This window comes from Pinus tabuliformis, chromosome 9 (assembly GCF_031772625.1).
Source record: "Pinus tabuliformis cultivar Carrire ecotype Pingquan chromosome 9, CPIR1, whole genome shotgun sequence".
NCBI classification, from domain to species: Eukaryota; Viridiplantae; Streptophyta; class Pinopsida; order Pinales; family Pinaceae; genus Pinus; species Pinus tabuliformis.
Window position 1 is genome coordinate 911,412,172 of NC_142307.1, and position 14,002 is coordinate 911,426,173.

Here is a 14,002-nt window from a genome sequence, read left to right on the forward strand (position 1 = left end):
AAAGGGGGTGACTATTCATATCCATTTTGTGACTCTTGGACTTCTCTCACGACACTTCAACTTATTTACAAAATGACTTTTCACATTGCACAGTTGACACTTGGAATTCCACTTACAAATTAATTACAAAAGAATATTACAATATACTCATACCCATATAAGAAAAAATGGGTAGAGCCAACTAGAAATCCTAATGAGAAAAATAAGTTAATCTTGAGTTTGGGGAAACTCCAGCTCAGAAACTTCGACTTGTAGGTTCTCAGTCACATGACGGTGCTAAGCTTTGTATTGTGCGATGACTTCCCCATACTGTGCAATGGGATTGGGCTAAAAGTAGACTCTTGACTCCATGTCATATGGGTACACTGATTTGGAATCCATCTAAGTTTCCTCCTTCAGAAGGACAAACATGGTATTGATTTGGACAAAGCCACCAATGTATTTCTACATGTTCTTCCTGTTCACTTCAAGATCTTCCTTGGAAGCAACCTATCTAAACTATTCCAAGTATTCTTCAACCTCCTTCCTGACCTGATTCTTATGTCTGGAGTGAGTTCCTTCTATAGAGTAACCTGCGATGTTCCAGTAAAGCTCACTAGTTGATGGGACTTGGAGGCATTATTATAATTTTTCCATGCTTCATCCTCAAGTCTACAAAAGGTTCACTTGGCCATTGATAATGAATCATCACATAGTGGTGTTTTCAAACATTCCTAGCATTTCACATATTGAAGTCCAAATGACTGAATGAAATTTTTCTATCTCCTTCCCTTCAGTGTATGAAACTTTCAAATTCTTAATTTCATACAATCCAATCTACATAGGAAGAGCGAGCAAAGGTGATTTCTTCTTCCTGTGTAGAACTACTGTTAACCTTGTGGAAATATGGTAAGAAACCTCTTGCATGACAATATTATTGGTGGCATACCTCGGTAGAAGATGCAGTGACTTCTATCCGCCAAACACTCTGAGGAAAGTGCCATCTACTAAGGCAAACCAATATGCTATCTCTGACACTACTTCCATTTCCCCACATGACATGCAAGGTGGCTCTTCCTCAAATATCAACTTATATAACAGAATGAGGAAGTGAGCATTTATTTTTTCCATTACTCCTTTGTGGCTACACTCTGAAATAAGATTCAAATAAATATGCATGACAAAATCTCTTATTTTCCTGGTCCAATTCATGCCAAGAAATGAATTGTGATCACAAATTACAAGTAGGAAGACATGTCAAGTATGGTTTTCTTTCCCTTGGGAGGATTACAGGAATTATCCACATGGTATTTAGTTGTTTAGCCAACAAGTTTGACAATTTGAATGGTTTTCCTTCATTCACAATTTGGTTCATTAAGAATTCCCACCCTTCGGGGAAGGTCTCAGTACTATGTTTACCATAGGTTCTGCATCATAGGAATATCAAGTACTATAAGACTCCCTAAGATATTTTGTCTTGTAAGTGTTGGTGGGTGTCTGAAGGAACTTTTTTGGCTCTTCCACCAAACCTTTGACAACCTCCTTTGTGCTCAAGTAGTTGGTGGTAGCATAAAAGCAAGAATCCATGAGCGATTTTGGCTTCAGAAAATTGTACATAATATGGTAATCCAGTGCGAGAAAGGAGGCAAGCCTTTATCCACTTTCATTGTTAAGAGTCATAGCCTTCGAATATATATGGGAAATTATCTAGCTAAAAAATATTTGCACATGGGAAAGTCGGATACCTGCATGCAACCTTATATAACTCCGACTTTTGGACATTGATATACACCTTTTAGTCCCTAAGATCTGCTTTGAATCTTCTTACTGAGAAAGTTTGATTTACTTTGTGCCATGTGATCTCTGACTCCTTTTCTATGAACAATTGAGTATTTGTGAAAATTGGCAAGTTCATTGGAGTACTCTAAACTGCCTCCCCAATACTTCTTTCTATGGAGTCATTTGAACTAGATATTTTGGTGCCATGATGAAAATAACTAATGAAGCAAAGCTCTCAACAACTACAATACCTATAGGAGGAAAGTGCACTCATGGAAAGCATGAATTAGCTTCAACAAATTAACTCTCAAAGTAAGATCACAACAATAACCACATGATCAAAGTAGAAAATTGCGTAAACCCTGAGGTGAGGGTAGAGGCTCGCTCCAAGAACTATGCATTACATAGTCTCACCAGCCAGGGGAGAAGCTTGAGGCTTGAGACTTTGCAATACATAGTCTCAGCCTGGGAAAACTGAGGGAGAGACTACGCATTACACAGTCTCATTGGCCATGGGTGACTTGATCTCTCGAACTATACAATGCACAGTTGGGTAAGCCAGGTATTACGCATTACGTAGTCTCAAAGACCAAGCATGAAGCTGGAGCATTGGACTTTCATAGTGCCGAGCTGAGCGAGGCAACTGTTGGGCAAGTTAGGGGAATATATACAAGGAAATAGGAGGGGCAAGTGGAATATATGAATGATGGTGCAAGTTGGAGTGTAGATATGAATAAGGCAATGTAAATTAGTGAAGATTAAGTAACTAATATTAATATGCAAATGGAAAGACAAACATGGATAGGGAGTCGCTGAAACAACAACAACTAATGGGAAAAAATAATAAATCTGATGCGACACTTGTAAACATTGAATGGTAGATTGAACCAATACTTTCACAAGCTAATGTAAATTAAAACACCATCAACCATGATAAGAAACAAGAAAAACAAGAATTACATAAGTGAAATGACAAAAAGCGATAGAAAAAGTGACAAAAGATGATAAAAGAAAAACTCACCCAAAAAAGCATTGTAAACTCCACCGAAGGCCCATTGATCTCCTTAGGAAGTCTAGAGCTCCAAGATTGAATGTGAAAATGAGCTCTAGGGGTGTGCATTATATAAATATAGTCTAATTATATTTTATGATGTGCATGCCTTAAATCAAGGAAAAAGCGACACTTAGTGGAAATTCCAATAACAACAACTTGTGTCATCCTTCATAAAACTAATTTTCCACTCCCTATTTTCTAGGGATTGCTTTTTACAGTATCTTTCCTTTTCAGTAAACTAGCCATTCACATTGCTAAGAAGGATTGTGCAGTTCCCAAGGGAAACTCCTTAAATCAGTGATTTGCATAATTTCTAAGCTTAAGGGAAGCATTAAGTAGTTTTTGAGCTTAAGGCTAGTCCTTCTCCGAGAATTATGCAATTTCTAAGCTCAAGATTGGCCTACTTGTCTAAATTGTGTAATTAAAATCCTCAAGGCTAGCCTACCTTTTAGAATTGCGTGATTTCTTGAGGGAAGACTGAAAATGCTACAAAGTCATGTCAAGAGTTAGCTTGCACCAGAAAGATATCAAACCAAGATCAACGCAACACAAGCATAACATGAATTCCAAACACTTGTACATAATATGGTTATGCACGGTGTGTGTGATCATGATTTGTTTATGGTATGGTTATATTCTTATGGATGGTTGTGATAAATGCCAATATTTAATGTTATTTTCCATGGTATCTACATAGAAATTTTGGGATCTAGGAACATGACGAATGATATGGATTCACATTCTTGTGCCAAAAAGTTAATTCATAGATATTTCTAAACAAGATAGGATTATGCAAACGATAAATTCCGTTCAATTGCATGACGAGTATCAAGGAATTGAGACAAACAAGAAGGTGAAGGATGCGATGAGAAAGTTAATCCACCTACAAACCTATCAAAACATAATATTAAACCTATATATTAGTGGCAGATCTGATTTTGTTGTGAAACCAGCTCACAAAAAGATAGAAAAGATAGATCAACGCCTTAGAAATAAGCCTCTTCGAGGGGGCAACCTCCTTTACATTACACAAATGAACAATTCTTTGATAATATAAATGACAAGACCTCCTTTCTATATATAGGAGTCTAAGGGGTCATAATATAATCAAAGCGGACATAACAATAATAATGTAAGGGCACAATAATAACAATATGTGGACTACATGGGTACAACAATATAATAGGGGGGTTGTACTAATAACAATAAGGGGTTAACTAGTAGTATAGGGACCTAAAATGCCCCTCTCCTTCAAAAAGTGTTGTCCTCAACGCTTGAGTAGTTCTTGATGCTTTTGTAAAAAATTATTGTCCACCCATGTGGAATCTTCAGTGGGTAAGTTATTCCACTTGATGAGATACTCGGAAATTGATCAATTTCAAAGTTGTTAGGTTCTTGTTTCTGTGACTGATCCAGGCTACAATATGATTTTTCCTTCCTCATCAAGTTCTGGGAATATTGTTTGAACTGGGATCTTATGCAACTTTTGAATGAGTGGTCACATTTCTTCATCCTTCTTCAATTCATACATTGCTTCGTTTATCCAATCTTGTTGGATAATAGAAATGTCGCACAAAAATGCATCCACATCCTCGTCCTCTCTTGAGAGTGCATATACCACAACATTTTGCTTCCATTTTTTGTAGATGATTTCAGAGTCATAACCCAAAATCTTTGTGACCCATTTCTGTTTCTCCTCACAGGATAATCTTTGTTCTAAAAATTATTTAATACTATCATGATCCGTTTTTACCTTGAAGTGTCTTCACATTAGGTAAGGTCACCATTTCTTAAGTGCGTGTAGTATTTCGAACATTTCCTTCTCATAAATAGATTTCTTGAGGGACATTTGTTTTTATGTCTGTAACCATAAAAATACCCAATCGCCTACATCAAAACTTATTTCATTGCGATGTTGATATGCTTGTTGTTTCATTTGATTCTACACCAAAGTGGTGTTATCCTTTAAAAGTTGGAGAACTTGTTGTTGATGGTCGATGTGATATTTCACTGCTTGAATCTTTTTCTTCCTGAGATGTCCTTCTATATTGAGAGTTTGAGGAGTGGAAATTTCTTCCAATGCATTACAAGATATGGTCAGATTCATTTCTTGATGCTCTATGTGATATTTTACTTCTTGAACATTTTTCTTCTTGATATGTCCTTTTATATTGATAGTTTTAGGAGTGGTAATTCCAACCATTGCATTACAAGATATGGTCAGATTCATTTCTTCTTTCTTGATGTGGTCTTTCACTTCTTGAACCTTTTTCTTCTTGATATTTCCTTCTATCTTAAGAGTTTGAGGAGTAGTAACTCTTTCCAATGCTTTACAAGATATGGTTGGACTCATTTCTTCTTTCTCTAGGGTTGGTTCCTAGTGTATATACTCTTCTTTTGACGTTTCTTGATCCTTTTCTTCCTCCTCTCCACAATCAATGTAAAATAATTTCCTCTCAGCACACTTATGACCTTCAATGTATTTGTTATCACAATTGTAACAAATCCCTTTTTCTCTTTTTTCTTCCAATTGTTGTGGTGTAACCCTTGTAGGTTGTGGAAGGCTAGGAGAAACAACACTTCCATCTTTATAGTTGTGAGGGGTAGACTTCCTTGTTGCCATAATTTTTCTTTCCACTTTGTAACAAAGCCCTTTTTCTCTTTTTTTTGCCAATTGTTGTGGTGTTTCTCTAAAGAAGGTGTTTCTCTTTGTATCCTCATAATGTGTTATCATTTCCTCCGTGAAAATTGACCACATAACAAGTTTCTTACGAGAAAAAATCCCTTTATACCATAAAAATTGATCTGGATCTAAATATGAACATGCAATACATACCTTTTGTAATAGTGGTACACCATGTAGATAAAAATATTTCTCCATCCGTAGTATCCAATTTACCAGATTCTTGCCACCAAACTTCCTCATCTTGCTTTTTCTTGATTTTAGGAGCTTGATCTTGAAACGACTGTAACTTTGTAATTTCAGATCTTTAGGTTCTACAATTTTAGCCTGTAATACCTCTCTGAGTCCTCTTTCTAACCCCACAAGTCTTATTTCAATTTGGATTTCCAAGGAAGAGTTATGCCAAATAACCCACGGTGACCATATTATAGACTAGCTTAGTAGGGAAAATATGTACGAAGTGCCACATGTGACTGTTTCGACCTTAGTACCTGAAACTGATATACAAAAAATTATAGGCTATCGTCTTTCTCTAACTTCTTACAGAATTTCAATTTGATACTCAGAGAGAAGGTTATGATGATTCTCCCAAGGTCACCTGTTTAGGGTGTAATTCACGAATCTGCAAAACCCCTAACTTCCTCAAATCATATATCCGAAAATATAGGGAGCCAAGATCTAAAATTTGGACTCGAAGTTCAAACTTATTTCTTCTAAAATGGGTTTTTTCTTAGGTTTTTAAATTTCGTAACAAAGGATGCAAGATACCTCAATAATGAAAAAGAAACAAAAATGTGAATTATATGGGAAATTCCCAAGGGTATAATTTTTTGAGGTAGAGTGCATTGCGCGAGTTGGAGAGGATCTCTCCTTGTTGGCCCTCAAGCATATATGCTTCCTTTCCCAAACATTTTTTGACAATGTAACAACATTTCCTTAATGACTCAAACTTTCCATGTCCCAAAGTATAATGGGCCTAATAGGAGATGAGGACTAAATTAACTTTGTTCTAGGTATGAGGGTGGACCCTATGGTCATACTTGGATTTGGTGCACCTCTTAGCCACTTCAATGGTTTACAAGGAAACACTACGATATTTTTTAGCATTCTCCATCATAATATGCCTTTGTTCTAAGGGTCGAGTATCTAGGAGGATTTCGACATCAAGATGAAGGGATGGAATTTGACACTTGAATTGTAACAATTCCTCCTCTCCATGAACAAGGTGGAAATGAGTGAACCTAGTGGTAGCCTTAATACAATTTCTATAAGCCCTGAATGCATGGAAGAGCATTAAATTCGAATTGGTTGTGTGCTTATCCATATTTCATTAAAGCATAGTCTTAAGGATCTTGTTAACCAATTCAACTTGTCAATTCCCTTGTGAGTAATAAGACAACGAATATCAACATTAAGAAACTAAAAGTGAGGATAACTCTTACTAGATCTCATCTTAAAAGTGTTAGCCATGGTCAAAGACCAATTCTTCTAGAACTTGAAATGAGTGATGGAATGGTTAAAGAAGAAATGGGTTGTGGTAGCGATAATGTTATTAAACGTAGGCATGGCCCCAACCGATTTGGTGAAGTAGTCAATAGCCAAAATAATGTACTTATGGCCATTTTTGAAGATGAGTTTACACTCCATAAAGTTGATGGCCCATTTTCAAAAACAACCAACTAGAATAACAAGGTTTGAAAGAGTCGGTGGATCTCTTTCTTAGAGAAAAAAAATGGAATTTAGGACAATTTTTGTGTCCCTTAATGCAATCTGTTAAGAGAGAAGGCTAAAATTACCTAGAACACATGATTTTATGATCAATGGCCGTTCTAGAGATATGGCCACTGTAGGAACCACTATGACAAGCATTTAGTACATGATCAGCTTCAACATGGGTGAGACAATGATGCAAGAGGGTATCGACACCACGATGATAAAGATCATCGCCTATTAGAAGTTAGAAAGTGGCGTCATGACAAATATGTCATCAATATTCACAAGCGATATTGGGGAAAAACATATGGGTTTTCAAATAAGTAATAATTTTTCTATACCATGGGTAATTTGACAATATGGTGAATAGGTGTTCATTTAGAAAGTCATCATTCAAGGGTAGGTCATGCACACTAGTAGGAAAGTTTGAAATTAACTCAAAAAAGGCCAAGATCTTCTTACACTTAGGAGTTACAAACTGCAACTCAAATTCCTATAGGATGTCAATCTAGTGGGAATGCTTCCCATTGATGGCCTCTCGACTCAACAATAAAGACATGGGGTTGGAATTATTGACAACCTTGGTGGTATGCATCAAAATATAATGATGGAGCTTCTTAATGGAGAACACAACTGCCAAAGTTAAATTCCCCTCATGAGAATAAGACACAGTGGTTTTTTTAAGGTTATTTATCACATATTAGATGACATGTTCATTCCTAGCAGCATCTTCTTGCATTAAAAATATAGCAATCACATAAGTGGAAGCTAAGATATACAAGATAAAGTCCCTCTCAAATATCAGTGGACTAATCAAAGGATCTAAGAAGAGGACACCTTTAAGGGAAGTGAAGGATTATTGGGCTTGATCATCCCATTAAAATGGATTGTTAGAGAGAAGGATAAAAGGAAACCCATGAACAATGGTGGCACACTCTGGAATGAATCTACGAAAGAGGTTATCCTTCCCTTGAAGGCTCTGCAACTGGAATAGGTTACAAAGATGGGGGATTTTAAGAATTTCTTGAACTTTAAGAGGATCAAAAGGTGATCCAAACCTTGGATACTATGAAGCCCAAAAGTCATCTACTAGGAACACAAAAGACACACTCAAAAGGGTTAAGACATATATTATACTTGCGACAACATATGAAGATGGTACACAAATATTCTAGGTTTTTTGACCAGTGTTTTGAACAAGCATTGATATTGTCGACATAGGAAAGAATAATTTGTGCTAGGTCATTAAAAAAATATGACATGGCATGCTAAAAATTGGCCCCAATATTCTTGAGACTGAAATCCATGACCTTATATGTGAAATTACCCCATAGGCTAGTGAAGGCAGTTTTATGTCGATGTAAAAGGTGGATTGTATTATGGTTGTACCCTAAGAATCCATCCATAAAGGAATGGAAATAATATCACTCACACTCATTGATAATTTGGTCAGTAAAAGGTGGGGGGAATTGTCTTTTGGACAAGATTTTTTCAGATCATGAAATTTTGTGCAGACACAAATGGTGCCTTAGTTTTTCAAAATGGGAATTAGGTTCGAAACCCATGATGTGTAATCGACAGGGTAGATAAAGTCCACTTGTTAGAGCTTATCGATTTCATCCTTAATGGATTAGCATTTAGAAGGGTGAATAGGTCGCTAATTTTGGTGGACTAGGATGGCATCTAACCAAGTGTCAATATGGTGTTCAACAATGGCCGTATCAAGTCCAGGCATCTCAAAATGAGACTAGGAAAAAATATCACATAATTCTTTGAACAACTTGGTGTAAGCATCAATTTCTTTAGGAGGGAATTATATCCCCAACAAAATGTATTCCTCCACTCTAGGTTTATTAGAGATATTCACTTTGATGAAAAGTGAAATATTAGCAATATTCCCCTCTTTGAAATCATCTGGAGTGGGAATCAGGTTCTTGAACCAATCTACTTGACCATGTAGGAAGTCTTTCCATTCCATAGCATACTGGTCATGAGATTTTTGTGGAAGAATATATGAATGACGATTCATATCATCCCATGGATAATATCTTCTAGTCATAGAATTCATGATGTCCTCATCAAAGTGAAATATGGGATTACAAGGTTCATATGGATTAGTTTACAATGCAGATGATGAAGCGTCTGATGCATAACCATGCGAATCAATTTTTACATGTGAAAAGTTTTCTATGGGAGACTGGAGACTAGTGGATGGAATATCTACTATTGTTGAGACCAAAGTAGCCTTAGAAATAGATGGAGTTTCTGAACGTTCATAGTTAGACATGCAATGTTACACATCAATTTGTTACATCTATTGAGCCTTAATATTGCAACAAGAATGATGCAACTCCCAAGGCTACCAACTTAAATTATCAACCCAAGGTTCATACAAAATTAAGACATGTTGGCACTATAAGTGCAACATGCAATGCGTCCTTTTTTCATTGATTTGATGCAATGAAGTGAACGTGATGAAATCCAAGGCTAAACTAATTACAGAAATGAAAATGTTACTCTATTTTCAGAAAGGAAACCTAATTAATTTTGTAGAGAGGAAATCCTAGTTACTTTTGTAGAAAGGAAAGGCTATTCTACTTTTCCTGAATGTAAATGTTAATCCTATATGCAAAAATGTAAACATTAACCTATTTTTAGAGTGTAAATGGTACATCGAAATGAAGCCTAGTCTATGCAATAGAAATAACAACGTTGGAAATGGAAATCATAGCTTAAGATGTATGAAACAAAATGAAATCATTTTTCAATCACTGCATTCACGATATATTTTTTCAACAAATTTCAAAAGGTGCTTCATAATTTATCATGAAAATTATCATTATGCTGTTCAAGGCATGAATATGTTCACTAACCATAACCGCATAGGCAAATTGTAATGGATAAGAGGCAAGGATTAAGAGGTTGTTGGTCTTACTCAATCATTCTTTTGCAGCCTAGGGGTCATTATTCAAGCCTAAGGGTAGAAAAAAAATCTTTTGGAGTAGATTTGGTAAAGTTTACATGTGCTACAGGAGTGTTATAGGAGGGGCTATAGGAGGTGCTACAGGAGGCCCTATTTTGCTACAGGAGAGAGATAACTTGATGAATTCCCAAGTAAATCAAATGAAAATGAGACAGGAATATTTTTATTCTTAAGTAGGATGTCCTATTACTCTGTTCCAAGTGGAATCACTCAAAAATACCCCTATTAACACGTGCTAAAAATAGGATAAAATTACTACTCTAAAAATTGGAAATTCAAGAACTAGTGAGTTAGTTAACCTACTAAATGCATAATCGAATAAAGTGAAAATGCTATAGCGTAAATTTTGTAATTTATGTGAATGTTTTTATGACCCAATGAAAATTGAATCAACTCAAATTAATCTCATAAACATGTTCTAAAAAATAGCAGAAAATTACTACTGTTTTGGTACAAGGGACTTCCAGAAATTCTAGATTTGTGAACTAATGAACCAATCCAAGTATGTCAATGATGAATATGACTTTTCAAATCTGTTATAAGGATGCATAATTATTGTGACTCTATAAAGAACCTAAAAAAAAAAATCACTTCAATCACTAAACCAATATGACCTACAACAACAAAATAATAAATAATAAATGCAAAAATAAGAGACGAAAGTCAAAAAGACATTCAAAGGAAATAAATAAATTATACAAGAGGAATTTGAGGCTCCTTGGATAGCCAATTCCAAGGAAAATCAATGTTCTATTAGGAATCCAAACTTTAGAGGCTAAAAATGACACCAAACTTCATTATTTGAATCAATCCAAGTACATCCCTGCTAGAAATTAAAGTGGAGTTGTTAAATAACATGTTTTCTCCACAATAACACTAAGAAATACATGGATTGAAAGGAAAAATCGAATTGGTAATTTACATATAGAAGAGGAAGCATTTTCCCTAAAAGGAGGCAACTTTCCCTTCCCAAATCACTCAAAAAGTGGATCTGGTTCCCAACACTAGGAATCTTCATTAAATGACAAGGAACACATTCCTAGATTTTTTGAGTTTGTGGAGGTCTGGAATTTGTCAATAATTTCATGATATCTAGTCTTTTTATTATCCAATCTTGGTCCATCTTGTAGTAGGGAGCAGGTTCCTATATTATCTCATTCAAAGATTACTCCATATTCTATGAATATTCTACAAAAATAAATAATATTAGGCACATAATATGAAATTATATCTAAAACTCCCTAAGAACATATTAAAGATGAAAAACATTATTAAGTGTAGAAGGAGAGATTAATATGGCCTTTATGTGTCGAGGAAAGGTTAGATGTGCCTTAATTTTTGTCTAAGTTAGAGGCCCGTCATACCCCCTACTAAAATTATTACTCATCCTCTGAGAAACCTATTCATATTCTTGCCTTGTTGTTCTTGTTTCATGCCTCAGATTACTTTTCTAATGTCCCACATTGATGTCGATCTAGCTTCCTTTGCTAAATGGAACCTTGCATTCTCTTCAATTTCTTCCTTTGGATTTGGCTCAACCTTTATTTCTGCTCTTTTTTCAGGCCTTTCTTCTTACCCTTTATTTGATTTCTCCCCTCTTAATATCAACTTCTTCTTTTGTTAAGTCCTTTTCCACTTTTATCACTTCTTCCATAAGTTTTGGAGTTTACTAAGCAGTTAAGTTTTTTTCTAGGATAAGGGTAGAATGAACAATTTGTTTCCATTGTTTGAAAGAGAGAAGATTTCAACATTAACTAAAAAACAATTCAAATCCCCTTCTCATCATGCTTAAATAAACACCCATACTTCATTTTTTTTATTCCTAACTTTTATCAAAAATTCGTTAGAAGATGTGTTGTTGAATAATTAAAGATTTTTGCAGTATTCTTGTCCAAAAGTAGCAAAAGAGAATATGTAATTACCCTTTTGTTGGTGCCTCGAAAATCGCTGCCACAACAAAGGGGAAACCACCCGGTCCGGACCTTAGTGCAGCTCCTTTTCCGTTTGGAATAGTGGTTCCGACTGGGGATAATGGGACCAGTTTCCCAAGAACTATAAGTGAATGGGATGGATGAATGACTTATGACATAAGATGGTAATAAGCGGACAGCTAAACTACAAACAAAATGTAATAACTATAATTGGATCCCGGGACTTATCACTTGGCAAAGCGTAGCGTTTGATGATCTGTGCTTTAAGGCAGGCATATAGATGACTCTAACACTTTAAGCATAGACGTTTAAACCATTTAAACATTGCTCTACATAATTAGTTATGCAGAGCTATTAGAGCGAATTACTACACTTAATCATTCATATCATTGATACATACATGAGTGAAAGAGATAACAAATCACCAAAACATTCAATAGTGAAACGAAATGAAGATTCGTTGTTATATCGCATACATGCATTCAACAATAGCAAAGATAATAACACAGCAATTCATATAATAAGAAAGAACACAGATACAGATAATAGTACCATGTAAGCTGATCGATCAATCCAATATATTAATCACTATGTCGCAGTCCTTCCTTCAAATCGGAAAGCATTCCAAACAACAGACAGTCGTGCGCAGTTGTATAAAACAGCCTTCTAATCAAAATTAAGAACCGTTGGTCGAGTTTCACAAAAAGAATGTAGACTGAAGCACAATAGTGCAAACTTTAGCCTTTAAGTCTTATTACAAAATTTTACGACCCTTTCCAAAACAATGAAAGGGTCTATAAATACTATACTAATCTAAATATCTAAACAACTGAAAAGCTATTAAATTGGCATCAATAAATGTTTGTTCCATCTTTCTTGGCAATCTGGCAGTTGGCAGCAATGCTTCATTCGGTGGGTTCTTTACCTTTACTCCTTAGCTGACATATCGCCAGCATTGGCTCTACTTCTGGTGGAGTGTTGAGACGCGAAGTTAGCTGGGCATCATATGTAGCATCTTGAATGTCGGGGATCAGGCATCCAAGGGCATCTGTTAAACACTTGAGAGCAGACCTTTGACTATGTGGCTTGACTAGAAAGAGCCAATATGCATCAGAGGTTAAAGTATTTACTCCGGTAATTAACTTCCTCTGTTCCTCCAAGTCATGGTAATTTGTTTGTTCAAGCATATCTGCTGTTGTTATGCTTCCAGGTGTGCACTTGGAGATCATGTTCGCCAAATAAAGTGTATCATTGACTAGGTCGATCATATTGCTGGCAATTATTTTACACCTGGAAGCCGCCCTTTCTGCTTTCATTACCTGAGTGTTCCATTCCGTGAAGAGGATGTCTTTGTACGCTTCATGGATTCGGGACAAATTTGCCGCTTTCCCTTCGTCAGTGTCTTGCCACTCAATATAATCGGATATGGCTTCTTCGGCCTGATCTAGCTCATTCCTGGCCTTCTCTATTTGCTCACACACTGTTGTAGATATTTCGTATAATTGCTCAGCCTTAGCAAGATTTTGACATAAAAGTCTGATCTGAGACAGTAATGCGCTATTTATTTGAGTTGCCTCTGCTCTGAAGACTTTCACATTCTGTGTGCTCTTGATACCTTCAAGCTGTGTTGATAGTTGAGCTATTCGCTCATCTTTCGATTTCATCATCAGCTCATTTGATGCTTTCAACTGTGATAATGCCTCCGACAATTCTTTTGCCTTCTGAGTTTCACTTTGGTCTATCCTTTGTCTTTCAATTTGCAGTTGCTGGGTTAACAAATTGTTTTCCTGCTGTTGAGCCAGCAACTGCTCTTCCACCTGTGCTGCTTTGTTTTTCGCTTCAATTACCTCTGCCTGTAATGCATATATTTCATGGTCCTT